Here is a 14865-nt window from a genome sequence, read left to right as displayed (position 1 = left end):
CAAAAACACTTAATACAAGGTACAGATAAATGATAACTAATATATTGGTTATAATTTATTTCATCATTTATTTTTTTCAAAAATTACTCTACCGGTGCACCTGGTCCATACTCCCAGTGTTTAGTGGAGTCCGAGTTGCTCATTTGCCTTGGTTCCCTTGATTACTCTTTCAACCTGTTCATGCAATTCTCGATATATCTTCGTTTTACTTTTAGATTTCAGATGAAGGTAGCAAGAATATCTTAGTCGTACAAATTCTCGTAATTAGTGTGGAAGTGTAACCCATTTCCTTTTACGGTTTAAAGAGCAATCAAGGGGAACAAAATTCTAGCGGAAATCAAAAGAATGTAATTCTGGGACAAAGACCAGACATGGAAAACAGACAAACACAACAAAAAAACATAAAGTAACTAAAATAATACATACAAAGTAACAAAAGTAAATGATAAATGAGCAACTCGGACTCCACTTAAAATGGGAGCATGGACCAGGTGCATCAGTAAGGTAAGCGTCCTCTGCTTTTCTAGAAACACCCACCGAGTTGCTCATAAAAAGTTAAGTAGACGAAAGAGGAAAGGAAAACTATGATACGTTGAACAAATTAGTTTCAATGGTGCATATGGATACACCGTAATGATCCACGAATTCATGATGACGACCATAAAACCTCTGTATTGATGACAATCTTGTAGCAACATATACCTGTTCCAGAAGCCTAATTGTAGGAAGTCTAGCGCGATACAAAAAGGCTGTGTAGTTACAGCAAACTCTGGCATAATGTATGAGTTGTGGTATGAAAGTCCACACGCAGGTACAGGAGTGATGTTGCGACAAATGAAAGGAAAGTTGACAATTCTGAAGAAAAGAAACCTACGAAGAAACGATTTTGAACACAAACAAACTGAAAAAAAGCACCGTTTGTCTGACGATTCGGTGAATAAGGTAGGATCATTAATTCATTCATACATACATGCATATACATGTAGTTCCCAATTACTCATATATTAGACATACTTTGCTTACACAAAGGTAAAATTTAATTTCATCTACATGTAACATGAGAATTGTTCACTGTTTGTTCACGTATCGAATAGTTCGTAGTGCAATTTGACCCAAGTACCACGAACTATACTTTTCAAATATAGTTTACTCATATTCATGCACAAGAGCAGAGAAACGCAAACATCTTTTTTTTCATCATGACCCAGCATTCTTTATTTAAAAATGAGGAATCCATATAATATCCTAGCTGTCCATATAACTTTGTATTGACCTACATATACATCTAAGAAAGTAAACAAATAGAAATCTGAAAGATGGTTTTGTCATAATTTGAAAATATGTTTTAGTATATATTGCTTAGTATAATCTGCATAATAAAAATCACATGCCATAAGTTCAAGGTAAGCACAATGTTCGATCTTATTAAGAATTCTTTTAATATACATAAACGTCTCAGAATGTGACGACTCTATTCTCTACACTGCCCCATCGGATCAAACTGATACTAGGAAGATAATGTAAACTTATAGAAGGGTCTGAAAAATTCCCAACGATGTTAGAACCGTCAAATTTGCGAAGCAAATTTTTGGTCTTTCCCTCCACGGGACTCGAACTCGGACCGCTGTGACATCTACTGCAACACCGCCTACACTAAGTCCATAGCCCTAGACCACTCGGCCAGCTAGGCTTTATGAAATATAGCTTTCGCTGGCCGGGTCGTTCCTCCTCGTAGGATTAATTTAGGGCTGTAACTTAGTACACGATGTATAGTAGTACGGAACAGTACTACTATACATAGGAAATTTAAATTATGCTAAAATTCAAACAATCTATATGTTCCCTAGCCATTGCATGCCTCTCTGCTAGATGTATATACCAATATGTTCCCTATCCGTCGCATGCACCTCTGCTAGATGTATATACCAATATGTTCCCTAGCCGTCCCATGCACCTCTGCTAGATGTATATACCAATATGTTCCCTATCCGTCGCATGCACCTCTGCTAGATGTATATACCAATATGTTCCCTAGCCGTCCCATGCACCTCTGCTAGATGTATATACCAATATGTTCCCTATCCGTTGCATGCATCTCTGCTAGATGTATCCGTCGCATGCACCTCTGCTAGATGTATATACCAATATGTTCCCTATCCGTCGCATGCATCTATCTAGATCCACACAGACTAATCGGTCTGATTATTTGCCCTAGTTCTCCTTTTACATACCTAGTCTTTAGTATATCAACAATGACTAGGTTTTCAATACAACGTGTTTCCTGTTCATTTAACATTTTTGTATTGGTAATAACAGTGGTCTACGATATAGAGACAGAACAATAAGAGAAAATGGTAATCTATTGACCTTTAGTTGATATTTACTATTGCTTTTATACTGTATCTCACAGATAGTCAATTCAATAAAGCTGACGTTCTATGAATAGAAATTGTTTCGGTTATTACAAGTCCTAGTCATTTAAAACACGTTCGAGGTACCTATTAATCAGTATTTGACTATAATTAATCGTTTTTCAACGAGTTCGTAGCATTCATTCCCAATGGTGACATGTCTAGACAAACTAACGTGGGTGGAAAGGTATCGGTTTCACAGCTTTACTGTCAATCCGTAAAACCACAAGAATCGAACATCATTTAATCTAACAACAATGAAATTGGTCTGACTTAAATAGAAAATAGTGAATCGGTGACCATTGTTATTAAAAATATCATATATATGTTAGAAGCACTTTTGCCTATCGATGCTTTTTTCATGAACATTACCATAGTAGGCTCCTAAACGAAATATTAAGGAACTTTTTATCTTCCTTTTAATATATTTTAAAACGATAGCAGCTGAGATTTGAAAACATGGTGGGATGAATGCACATCTGGTCAATTATTTGCTCGTTTCGAATGTAATTGGGAAGCTCAATTCCGACGGAGATATATATATACGAATTGGCAAACTTAGGAACTAACTGCACGTCCAATAGAACATTATTAGTCAATATCAGAACAGTAAGATACACTGGCCATTTACCGACCTCCACTCTATATTAATCAAGATATTGGTCTTTCCCTTAGATAATAAAAGTGATCATTAATCGTTTTGTATGAATATTAGTTCTTCAGCCTAAGATAGATGGTGGTTAGAAACAATCACTCAGAATGTGCCTTACTGTTACATTGGAAATATCTCGATTACTGCATGTCCGTAAAGGAATTTTCGTGCAAATTGCTCTTCAATATGATGTCATGACTAATTCATTAGACAATGCACAATGCCAGATGTTCGTTTCTTCTTTTAGTACAGTTGCTGCAGATAGACCTTTTGAAAATAAATGACTGTCTGTCTGAATGTGGTAAAACACTGCACTATTTTGACCCGCGCAGGAAATATATTCGCTATTTTAAAGCTTTTTTTCCCCTACCAAACTCAGAGCTAAACCCTAGTTCCTTTATGTAAATTAGTTCAATACACCACAGTAGCGGATTCGGAGTTTTACGCAAGGGCGGGTGCAAAAAAAAAAATTCTTGACAGGAACACCGGTGAGAATCACGAAGTGAATGTTTTTCATGGTTTACACACAATTTTTCAACAATTGTTTTTCTAAGGAGGGGCACCCCCCCTCCCCCTTTTGGATCCGCCACTGCACCGTCAACATTATCGCAGATTTATGAGGAATAGGGCTCATGCATTGTAAAATAAATCCGATCTTGTACGGCTGAGCCTTTAAGATAACGGATTGATACATAGTAATACCGGAAGCAGTCCTAGAATTACAGAGGCGATTGTATTTAGACATAAGACTGTAATCTATGTTAATCCGGATAGGGATCGACGAAAAGTATGCGAAGTTCAGCCAAACACTTTTTCTTCAAGTTTCAGTCCAGTTAGTGCAAGCATTATATTATTAAATAAAGTGAACCCTTTAAATCTTAAACTTTAGCACTTATCACGATATTTTAATCAAACATTAAATAACAGTTGCCAAACCTCTATAAAAAGTCTAGGGTATGTTTCGCAAGTCACAGACTGTTCTGAATTTGAGAATTAAAATAATACGTGGCCTGTCTGAACCAACCGAAAGAATATAGAAAAAAAATATCATAAACAAGTTATATTAAGGCGTTCCTCCTAATCAATAAATAGTATTTTGAACCTCTATGAAGAAAATGCTAGAGAATTCGCTAAAGACAGGATTAACTTTATTTAAGAAAATCCAAAATATGAGAAAAGCTACAAGATTGATTCTGATAAGACAGTCAGAAATTTAGTAAAATTTATTTGATCACTTTCCAGGGGATGTTGAAGGCAGACTCCGAGTGTGGGGAATTTCTCATCTGAGGTAGGAGGCCTACAGAATGCTTTAGCATTTTATTGACAGTTGGGTATGATTGGTATTTCTTAGACATATTCGCCATGTCCACTTTCTTCTCTTGACAGATACTTGTTATAGCAAAATATTACAGGTGGATTGGTACTTGCAAACGATTAAAGACAATTTTGGCATAGTTAATATTTAACTTTTTACTACCCAATTAAGATACAGAGCCAAACATGTTTAAATAAAAGATTTGTTTGAAATTTCAAGTACCATGTAATGTTTTTAATGATAATGATACTGATTCCGATTCTGAAAAAAAAAAACGTATGATAAAAGAACTTCATATCGAATTTCAAAGTATGTCTGCGACAACAACTATAATACTATTACAATGACAAGGTTGTTTAAGTTGTATACTACAATTCAACAAAGTCATCAGATCATACTGGAGAACTCTGTGAAACAATTGTCATCTATTGGCCAGTAGATGATATTTATCATTGCTTGGGTACTGGTCTTTTGATCAGATTATAAGAATAACCAAAACCGCTTTCAATCAGTATCAATTCATCAGAAAATGAATGATCTTTATTACTGTAATTTCCTATTAAGATGTATTCCTAGATTGTCACTGTCATATCTGAAGTGATAACTATTAAGGGACTCTTTCGTGTATATTTTATAACATTTTAAATGATTGTATAGATACGAATGTAGATAGAAATGTAGTTAAAATGAAGACTACGATAAACATCAAGGCATGTTTCATCTAAGTTGTTAAAAAAGCATAACATTATCTTATGGCTTACACAGTCAGTTTTCGTTGTGGTTGGCTGCATATATTCATTTTTGTTTCTTGCATGCACGAATTGAGCAGTACGATCAGTGTTACAAACATCATTGGGAAAATGATAGATAGAACACATAAAAGTAATTTTATGAGCGAATCTACATAACCCAAAATAACAACAAAAAATGATAACATTGACCAGGTGTAGTAAGCGTCTTCAAGTGTTATGCAAATGATCTGTTTTTCAAATGGTTTTTATGACAAAGACGATGACAACGACTATAGAGTTGGGTATCTAATGAATTCTGTTTAATTGCATATTATGAAAAAAACATATTTTGGGTGGAAAGGTGTGAAAATCCGTTATTTTTTTCTACTTCAACCAAAGTCTTGACTGTTTTTGTCCCTCATATAGTTCGACAAATTTCTAACTGGAAGTGGAGTTATAAGTAATAACTTAGTTGTTAAGTAGCTATCTTTGTAAGAATCATGTAAAATCTGAAAAATGTGATACACCACAAAAAAAAGCTACATATTTTTATTTTTATAATAAAGTTGTTTATGGGTCTATATTATGAAATGTATAATTATTCATTCCAATCTGCCTGCTCTAAGGAGATAATCAACGTTAAAAATCCAATAGACTCTATTGTATTTGAATTTCATTTACAGTGTTATATCCCTTAGTTTTGAAATCTACAGTGCATTCTATATAATGTATATCTCCTAAGAATACAGGTTAAATGAAAAACCGAATGTTAATTTCTGTTTACTATGGCAATTCAAGCAAATATCAAAAAGTATGTAGGCTTTTCACCCATGAATCACATTTTGTATGATTCTTAGCTGGATAGATACTTAACAAAGGATGTGTTTTTATATATTTCAGTTGATATTGTATGTAATAGAATACAGTATTTAAATACTGTCGTGTTTTATGTTTTATTCTGTCATAAGTTAAAATTGCTAGGTTATTGAACGGTTATTATACAATTTAGAACTTTAAAGCAACATGTGTTCACAATTGTTAGATTATGGTGTTTAATTCCTTCACAAGATGCCAGAACTAAAGGCTTAGAGTGAGAATGTAATGTTATGTTAAAACGATTTTGTTTAATTCTTGATCAAGGTTTCTGGGTGTAGACACCTTCAGTGAGTCATTAGCAGAACAGGTAAATAATTTAAATGATAGAACCTGTCAAAACACTCTGAAATCATGATTATTATATGTATACAAACTGAGTGTCTGAAAACTTAAAATCATAAATAAGTGAAGTGCTGTAGTGCACGAGATTAAGGAACAACCATCTGAAAGTTCAACTTAGATCATTGGGAATTTAATTTGAACAAAAGTATGACCACCCAAATTCAAAGTTAAAGACGTTCACTTTTGGACAAACAATATGTACTCCTATTGAGTGTGGTCCCGGCGTAGCGTGCTCGTCTCGAGTGTGTGAGATCATGGGTTAGATCCCCGGCCGAGTTGCAAATTCTCCGACAATCACACAATAGTAAGGGGACAAAGCGACGACTTGCTAACTTGGAATCAGAAAAATGTGAACGGACTAGTGCTCCTGTGAGCTAGCACAATAAGGATCTTACTCAGTGAGCCGGACTAGTACAACACAGGGTCTGTGTGATCGATTGGTCAAACATTCTCGTCTCAAAATTCCTAAAATATCTCTAAAGAACCGTGAACAATAATCAATCAATCAATCTATTATTAAATTGAAATCAAAGATGAAAATGTTATTTGATTATAGGGATATAACTGAAACAAGTACAACAATAGACTCACTCTGTTTGAAAAGAAAATAAATCGTCTAGTGATCCACACAAAAACCAGGCAGTGGGTGGCACATGACATTGTTTTCAAAAAATTTTCATCTCGTTCATAACGAAAATGCATCTTTTCTCAAATTTGAATATTGGTTTATGATTTACTGCAACGGTTAAAGAGAAATGACTAACTTAGCAAGCGTTGAAAATCATTGAAAAAGGGAGAAAACTCTTTCATTTTGTGCAAAATTTGGTTCCTTTCTTAAGGAACTGTAAAATAATTTTCTGAGCCATCCATTGTGGATTTACAAAAATCCTTGTACTATAGGACACACACACACACACACATATATAAACATTACATTGGAACAAAAATAACGTAGGATAAAATTTAACATGTGTCATCCATATCTTAGGGACTGTCTGGTTTCTACATGGACAGCCTCTTAAACTGTGAAAATTTACTCGACTTTAAACACCACAACAGAATGTGTAAAATACCCAAAACGTGTCATTGAAATTACAAAGATAAGTGTTTTGATTTCACATTGTTTGAGATGGGGATTGTTTCTAAACAGTACTTGTAAAATTATAAACAAAATAATTTATTTTGAAGAGACACAATTGAAAGTTATGGTACTTACTGACACAGAGTAGAAAAGCAAAGTAACTATACAAAACTATTTCAAACATTTCTTTAATCTCATGAACACAAATAAGGATAGAATTCATTGGTTTATCTTTTATAACAGGGGTAATTACTTGCCATAGGAGAATAAAGAACAATATAATATCATATTCATTGAAATCAACGTATTGTATTTATATTATTTAAACAACACATGTAAAACTTACCGATCTTTAGAATACGTTAATACCTATCATATTCCCAACGATACCGATTCCTTAGCAACCATTTCTGTAAATCTCATTTAATAGACAATTTCTGTAAATAACAAATGAATTTACTACAAATCATTGACTGGGATGACATGATACTATCTCAATAACAAATGACATTGTAAAATATTATTCTCTTCTTATCCTCAGATTCTAGGGTCACAAATTTGATTTTAGTAAATTTCTACCAATTACAGAGCGAGTTTTTCCCCTAAAGGAATGGCGTGTATTGATCGTTCAGCGAAAACACAGTTTCTTAATGGATGTTCTAATAATAGCTGCTCAAGTAGAAATCGGCTTCTAGAGAAAGTTAATTATAAATTTGATTAAAGCTCGGCATATTTTTCTTCCAAAATATAATATTGATTTGACTCGATTTTATGTTTCGGTTCCAGCACCGTCGTTGTCTGCCATTAATTTTTCAGAATTAACCTTCGGAATTCTCTAGAATTATCTATTGGTAAAGAAACAAGAGTAAACATAAATTGGACATTACTGACACAAAATTACTCTGTCACATCATCAATTATTTTCGCTCAGAGGATGGCAAAGATATACATTAGACCACATTTCCCGCGTTGATGTCAGGACGTTGAATAAAAGCTAATAATTATTCTTTTGATTTAGACGATGGAATAATTCAGGAAGGAGGAGACAAATGAACACATGGTGCTCGATTCTTCATATAAGGAAAAAAATCTCTATTTTGTTAGTTGGTCTATTAAAAAGCGATATAACTCCGTCATACAAAAATGTAAGAATGCTTTCCACATCCTGAATGGCCTTAGGACCATACATGGTGACTTTGAATGATCTTGCAATTTAATAACTAGAAGTCTTGGATAAAATATTATAAAGGTGTTTCAGTTTTACACTGTAAGTAAGCTTTTTTTTTAAAAAAAAAGATGAGTAATTGTGGTCAAGCTTACCACACATTATTAGTTAAATTTATGTGAACGAGTAATCAAGGGAACCAAGATTCTAGCGGAAATCAAAAGAATGTAATCCAGGGAAAAAGACCAGACATGGAAAACAGACACACACAACAAAGAACATAAAATAACCAAAATAATACACGCAATGTAAAAAAAAGTAAATGAGCAACTCGGACTTTACTAAAAACTGGGAGCATGGGCCAGGTGCACCCGTAGGGTAAGCGTCCTCTGCTTTTCTAGATATACCCACCGAGTTGCTCATAAAAAGTCAAATCCAGGTTCAGTCTATGATAACCTTTGCCTATCACAAGTAAAGATTAACCAACTAGAATTCAATTACAAATAAAATTTCTTTTGCTTAATTTAGATGTAAACAAGACATGCCCCGGAACCGCCACAGCTTGTGTAATAATTTGTTTTAAATATTGCAAGATGAAGAGATGTACTAATATTGAGGGAAATATGAAATCCACAACGGAAAAAAACATTTGATGTTTAAAAAACCCCAAAAGCTTCAACTTAAACCTTAAATGAAAGTTTTCACCTAAAATGTCTATTTCGCATTCCAGAAGTCCGTGCTGTTGAAACATTTGATGTTTTGTAGACAACCCAAATTATGACTGTCACACAAAATAAGTGAAAAGTAGTGAAAAGAGAAAGAAGATGAATGATGTTGTCCTGTCCGTAGAACAATTATTCAGATATTACACTAGATGTCTCCGATGAACTAATTCTTTATTCAAATTACTAGAAAGAATTGAAGTTTCCATGCGTTAAATAACAAATAAGAACAGGAGTATATTTGTTAAAGAAGACAAACGAACCCGAATCTATATAGTAAACACGTGACACTAGACATACTTGATTGATCGAGAACAGTTTAATTTACGTTTTATTACAGATATTTATCACAATTCAATAGAACATAAAGCAGTGGCCCTTTTCACAAAAAAAAACGTAAGAGTAAAACTGGTCGTAAGTTATGACGTCACAATACTTTTATTTACTATGACGTCATAACTTACGACTAATTTTACACTTACGATTTTTGGTGAAAAAGACCACAGGTTTGAATATCCGATGAAGTCAGAAATGTTTGACATGTATCAAATATTTGAATCTTACACCTTTATCACATAGCTAACCTTTATCACGCCCTTTTAACGCATGGTTGAACCTTTTGCACCACCACTCGGAATTCGTTATCATTGTTATTGTAGGGTCTATCGGATAGTTTTTTGTATAATATTCTATGTAAATGTATGATAAATTGTACAATACATAGAAAAATTTGTATCACATGCCTTACCACCCTCGATCAATATCAGCCCTGATGCCACATGCTCTCGTGCTGATACAGAAACTTCAGCATGATAAAGTATGCGATACAGATCTCATTATAGGACGATACGAATCTAACAGACCTGTTTTACACTAGCTAACAAGTTGAGCGGATCGTGATACTTGGAAATTTAGAAACGTGTCCTCTATTAAGAAAGAGCCCATGTGGGTCCGGGTGTCAAAAGAATAGGCCCGCAGCAGCACTAAGCCTGTCGTAAAGGGCGACTAAATAGTGCTCAGAACTATTCAGTTCAGCGCCACAGAGCAACTGGGTTGTGTGCCCCAAGTGGTAGAATGGGGTACCCCTGGCATATTACATAATACGGGAAACCTGACCACAAACCATAGTGGTACAACGATCCTCGCACGTTTAAAACCCTTCTGTGGTACTCTATCGGAGTATGAACCATTGGGCTGTGCCACAGGAGGCTAAATTGACCGACCGTACCCATCTCTCCTTATTTCCAGTGGCAATCAAAATTTGTCGACCCGTATTATTCTTGTATTCAATCCCATTTTTCATTTCGTCATCATTCCATGTTCATTTTATCATCATTCATGTTCATCGCCTGGATATGGCTGAAATATTGCTGCTCGGGGGGTGGGGGGGGAGGGGGTGCGTAAAACCCCAACAATCAATCAATCAATCTATTAAAAAGATAAATTTTAAACATTAACGTTATTTTTCTTCGTGATATTACGTATTCCATCATTCTGTGTTTGATAAAACTTTGTTTTCAAGAAACTCCGTCAGCTTCAAAGATTCTATGTACCCAGCCTGAGTGCCAATAACTCTATGGAATAATTAAAATTCAAATCGTCATCAGACTGAAAAGATGTGAAATACAATTCTAAAGCAAGAAATTGTCATTGTTTTTTCCTGCTTTATAGGCCGACGTACAAACTTGTGTGACGGGTTTACATAATGGAAGTAAAATTTGTATAAAATCCATGCATTTCAACCAACACTGCATTTTAAACCAAAAATTCAACATTTAATACGACAACTTACCGAGTTTCCTGACAGTTTCATTACATAAAATCCCCTTTAACTTAGATTTAATGAATGTATTTTGACAATAGGCTTTCAATGCCTGTTATATAGTGTTTATTATCCCTTCTTTTACGCTAGTCAAATAATATTGGTTTTGCAAACAATGAAAGCAATTGATACCGCGGAGAATATAAATCATTGAACACGTGTTGCATTTGTATAGAGAAGTATGTCGAGAGCTATGGCGTACATTTGAAGAATATTTTAAAATGAATAAAGTCGATTAAATCCAGTTTAAAATTTGATAAAATGGTATTTAGTGTTAAAAATTAGATGCATTTTGATGCTATCCCGTTTGCTGAATCGAAAACCTTCATTCTTTCAATTTCAGCTAAAATGTTTTTAAACTTCAAATTGTAAATTATTTATTAAACTGTATATATTTAGCCATTAAATGCTGTTATTGACGTCTCTTAAGTAACTGAGAACCTCTCAAGTTGCAAATGAAAAATTGATTTCGCCATTACATGACAACTAAACATACAAAATAATATATAATTCACAAGACAATCATATGATACCTGACAAATATGATATTATGCATCCGTGTATAATCAATTGTATACTTTTTTCTGGACAAAAATGTTACAATGCTTGTCTAGAGTTCTGTTTCATTGTTTGCGTTGTATGCGCGCGCGTGTGTGCGGAAGTGGGTGAGAGAGAGTCGGGCCGGAGAGAGAATTAAAGATGTTCGCTGCACTACTTAAGAATACCAAGAATTTTAAAAGGTTATAGAATCTTCCAAAATCTTTCATGCTACAACAATAGAAGAATAAAAAATAGATGATTCGGTGGGCTTGTTTTTGAGATACATATAAAAGCATTTTAAATTTAGGCGGGAAAAGGATTTCTCTGGATTTTCCATAGGTTTTGTTTTAATGGGTTTTATCGATTAAAAACACCTAAGAAATAACAAAGACTTCATCCAAACTTCCCAAATAACATTATAATGTGTGTTTGATTAAGTTATGAAAAGAAAAGTGGCGATCACTGACGAAAACATATCAATGCTATGAAATTAAAAAAAAATAAAGATGCCCGCTCCCCCCAAAAAAAAAATAAAACAAAAACAAAAACAAAACAAAACAAACAGAGGAGTCCGATTATCTGACAGAAATGGCTGAACATGCCCAGCGAACATCCTTAAATTGATTGTTTTGCCTCTTATCGACATGTTATATACCTCACTCATAAGTACTCAAGGTAATTATTCCACTCAGAAATTAATCGTTTGATCTCTCACGGGGTTACAGTTATACTAAATTCTCCATATTCCTAAAGTACCCGATGTACATCCTGTTAAATCAAATATATTGAACTATAGAAAAAGGAACAGATATGGTAAAACACAACAAATGCACTATCATTTAACCCCTATAAAAATAATAAATACTTACAGAAGTCACCAAAAATGTCATCAATAAGTGTAAACATACCTTCAAGTAAGCTCTGACAGGCCACGCCAACAAAAGTGATAAAATCAAAGGTAACAGAACGATGACACTTTTTAAAAATAAACTAAAAGGTCAAATAACGACACGAAGACACATTCATGACTTATATTATCAAACACTATTGACGTTAGGGCAAAATCATTCATTTCTAACCAAGTATCATGCTGCAAGTGCAGCAGACAAATTGGAAATAGTGAGCAAATATCCGACATTGACAAAATTAGATTAAGGCAAGGAAAATGCAACAATAGGTAGTTGCATTAATATGTTTAGAACAACAGTATATTGAGCTCTCAAAGGAAAATTCAGGAAACCAGAATTCGAAAACTGCAATAAAAAATAACATAATCAAAGGATAACGACTAGACAGGGCAAATACACACACACACAAATTCTGAAAACGAAGAAATAATACAGAACACATACAAAGAAACGCAAGAAAATGAGCAACCCGGACTTCACTAAAAAACTGTGAGCATGGACAATTTGCACCGGTAAGGTAAGCGTCTTCTTTTCTAGAAACAGTAGAATTGTTCATACAATGTCACCTCCAGAAAAAAGAGGAAATATACTTTATCAGAAGGGTATCGATCTAATTTAGAGGAACATGTGTCCGATATTAATTTTGATCTAATTTTGATCAGAGGTGTTTCAGAAATTTAAGTTATTAGATGGCACTTTACAGATGAGATTGATGTACGCTGTTTCGTACATAAAGTTAACCAGGTTTTTTTATAAGACTTAAAGCTGCATTAGCTGTCAAATTTGTTCAGTTTTGATTCTAATCAATCTTGCTGATTCAATGAAATAAGTTTGTAGTATTGCAATTGAAGCAATCAATGTCGATAGTACCTACGAGATATTGTGAAAAAACGTATCTATAATCAGAGAAGATCGATAGCTCTGATCTAATTATTTTTCGCCATTACCTACGAAGTTTGCCGACAGGACATACACGTGGGTTAAAAATATTTTAACCTTGGTAAACAAAAAATAACGATAACGGATACACAGGTAAGCACGTGTTTTCTTTTCATTTCATTTCATCTATTTCTTGATTAGTTTTCAAATGAATAATGACCATATTTGAGCCACATTATATCACAATACGTAAATTTCAAAAGGATCCTTGCGTTATTTTCGTGTAGGAGAATTGGGTTGATACGGTAATTGATACAGATTTTGAAATGTCATGTTCATTATATCATTCATTTTAACTTAAATTCAAGTGTGTTAGTTTGTTAAACGTTAATATTATATTGTTATATATTAATGTATTTAAAATTAAAATCACCACAACTTACGATTAGTATATCTATAGATTGTTGTTCTTCTTATAAATTTCCTTCATTCGGAATGCTTCTTCTTATAAATTTCCTTCATTCGGAATGCTTCTGACCATTTCATTTTCAATTTTCTTTTGAACCTCCACGGAGCAAAATAAAACAGCACAATCACAACTACGAAAAGTAGTCCAAAGATTACAGCATTGATTGTCACAGGAAGGATTTTTGCTGAAATGTGGAAGGAGTGTTGTTAGATCTTACATACAGTGACCGAAAGGAACAATCGATAGGTCTGATGTTCATAGATTGACAATCTGTGTAAATTTTTATCTCCGATGAACAGATCAATATAAAACAGCATTAAGATTATTTCGAAAAAAAATACTCCACCTTTGAGCAAACCTTTTTTTTTTAACACAGCCATGGACTGAAAACATTATGATTCACTATTTCCCCCATTACTTAACAATGTAGATTTTCAACAAAATATATATATAGCTTGGGCTGCTGTTGAAAAAAACCAACATTATTTTCGCGCATGCACTTCATGTGTTTCATTGGGTTTATTTTTGTTGTATTTGTTGTATTTGTTTTTGTTTGTTTTTGTTTTGTTTTTTTTGACGGGGAGAGGAGATTCCTAAAATCTTATTCAAATTATTACATATATTATAAACTATTCAAACAATTTACTCTTTCACATTGTTAAAAATTATAGAAACATTTATTATCCCTCTTTTATAGACAAAAGGACAATTTTATTTGAATAGGACGAATTTACAAACAATTTATAGATACCTCCACAAGTTTTTCCGTCTCCATTCATTTGGTAGTTATCATGACATTGACAAACGAAATCCCCATTGGTGTTCTTGCAAACATGTTCACACACTTTAGAGTGATCTGAGCACTCGTCTATATCTAATTACGCAAATGTTTGAAAAGACAATTAATTGGTATAATCTGGATTGAAAAAAATGAGGTAATCCAAATTCCCCC

General features: G+C 33.7%; 1 protein-coding gene across 11 annotated transcripts in view; it reads right to left on the bottom strand.

Moving 5' to 3' along the window:
* The window catches only part of LOC148614150 (neuropilin and tolloid-like protein 2), a 42215-nt gene extending 29529 nt beyond the window's left edge, over window positions 1–12686 (bottom strand). For 3 of the 11 annotated variants that reach the window (XM_088588006.1, XM_088588005.1, XM_088588016.1), the window contains exons 1-2: window positions 11088–11238; window positions 7755–7845 (exon numbers count right to left, since the gene is read on the bottom strand). The gene's annotated coding sequence lies outside the window, so the exon portion shown is untranslated. The other 8 variants (XM_088588007.1, XM_088588009.1, XM_088588008.1 and 5 more) reach the window with 8 other exon arrangements.
* Window positions 12687–14865: the final 2179 nt, after the last annotated feature.

The sequence above is a fragment of the Perna viridis genome, chromosome 6 (genome assembly GCF_037379345.1).
Source record: "Perna viridis isolate PV_CMFRI_1.1 ecotype Kerala chromosome 6, ASM3737934v1, whole genome shotgun sequence".
Classification (NCBI taxonomy): Eukaryota; Metazoa; Mollusca; class Bivalvia; order Mytilida; family Mytilidae; genus Perna; species Perna viridis.
Note: the sequence above shows the minus strand (reverse complement) of the source record. Positions and strands in the feature narration are given on the sequence as shown.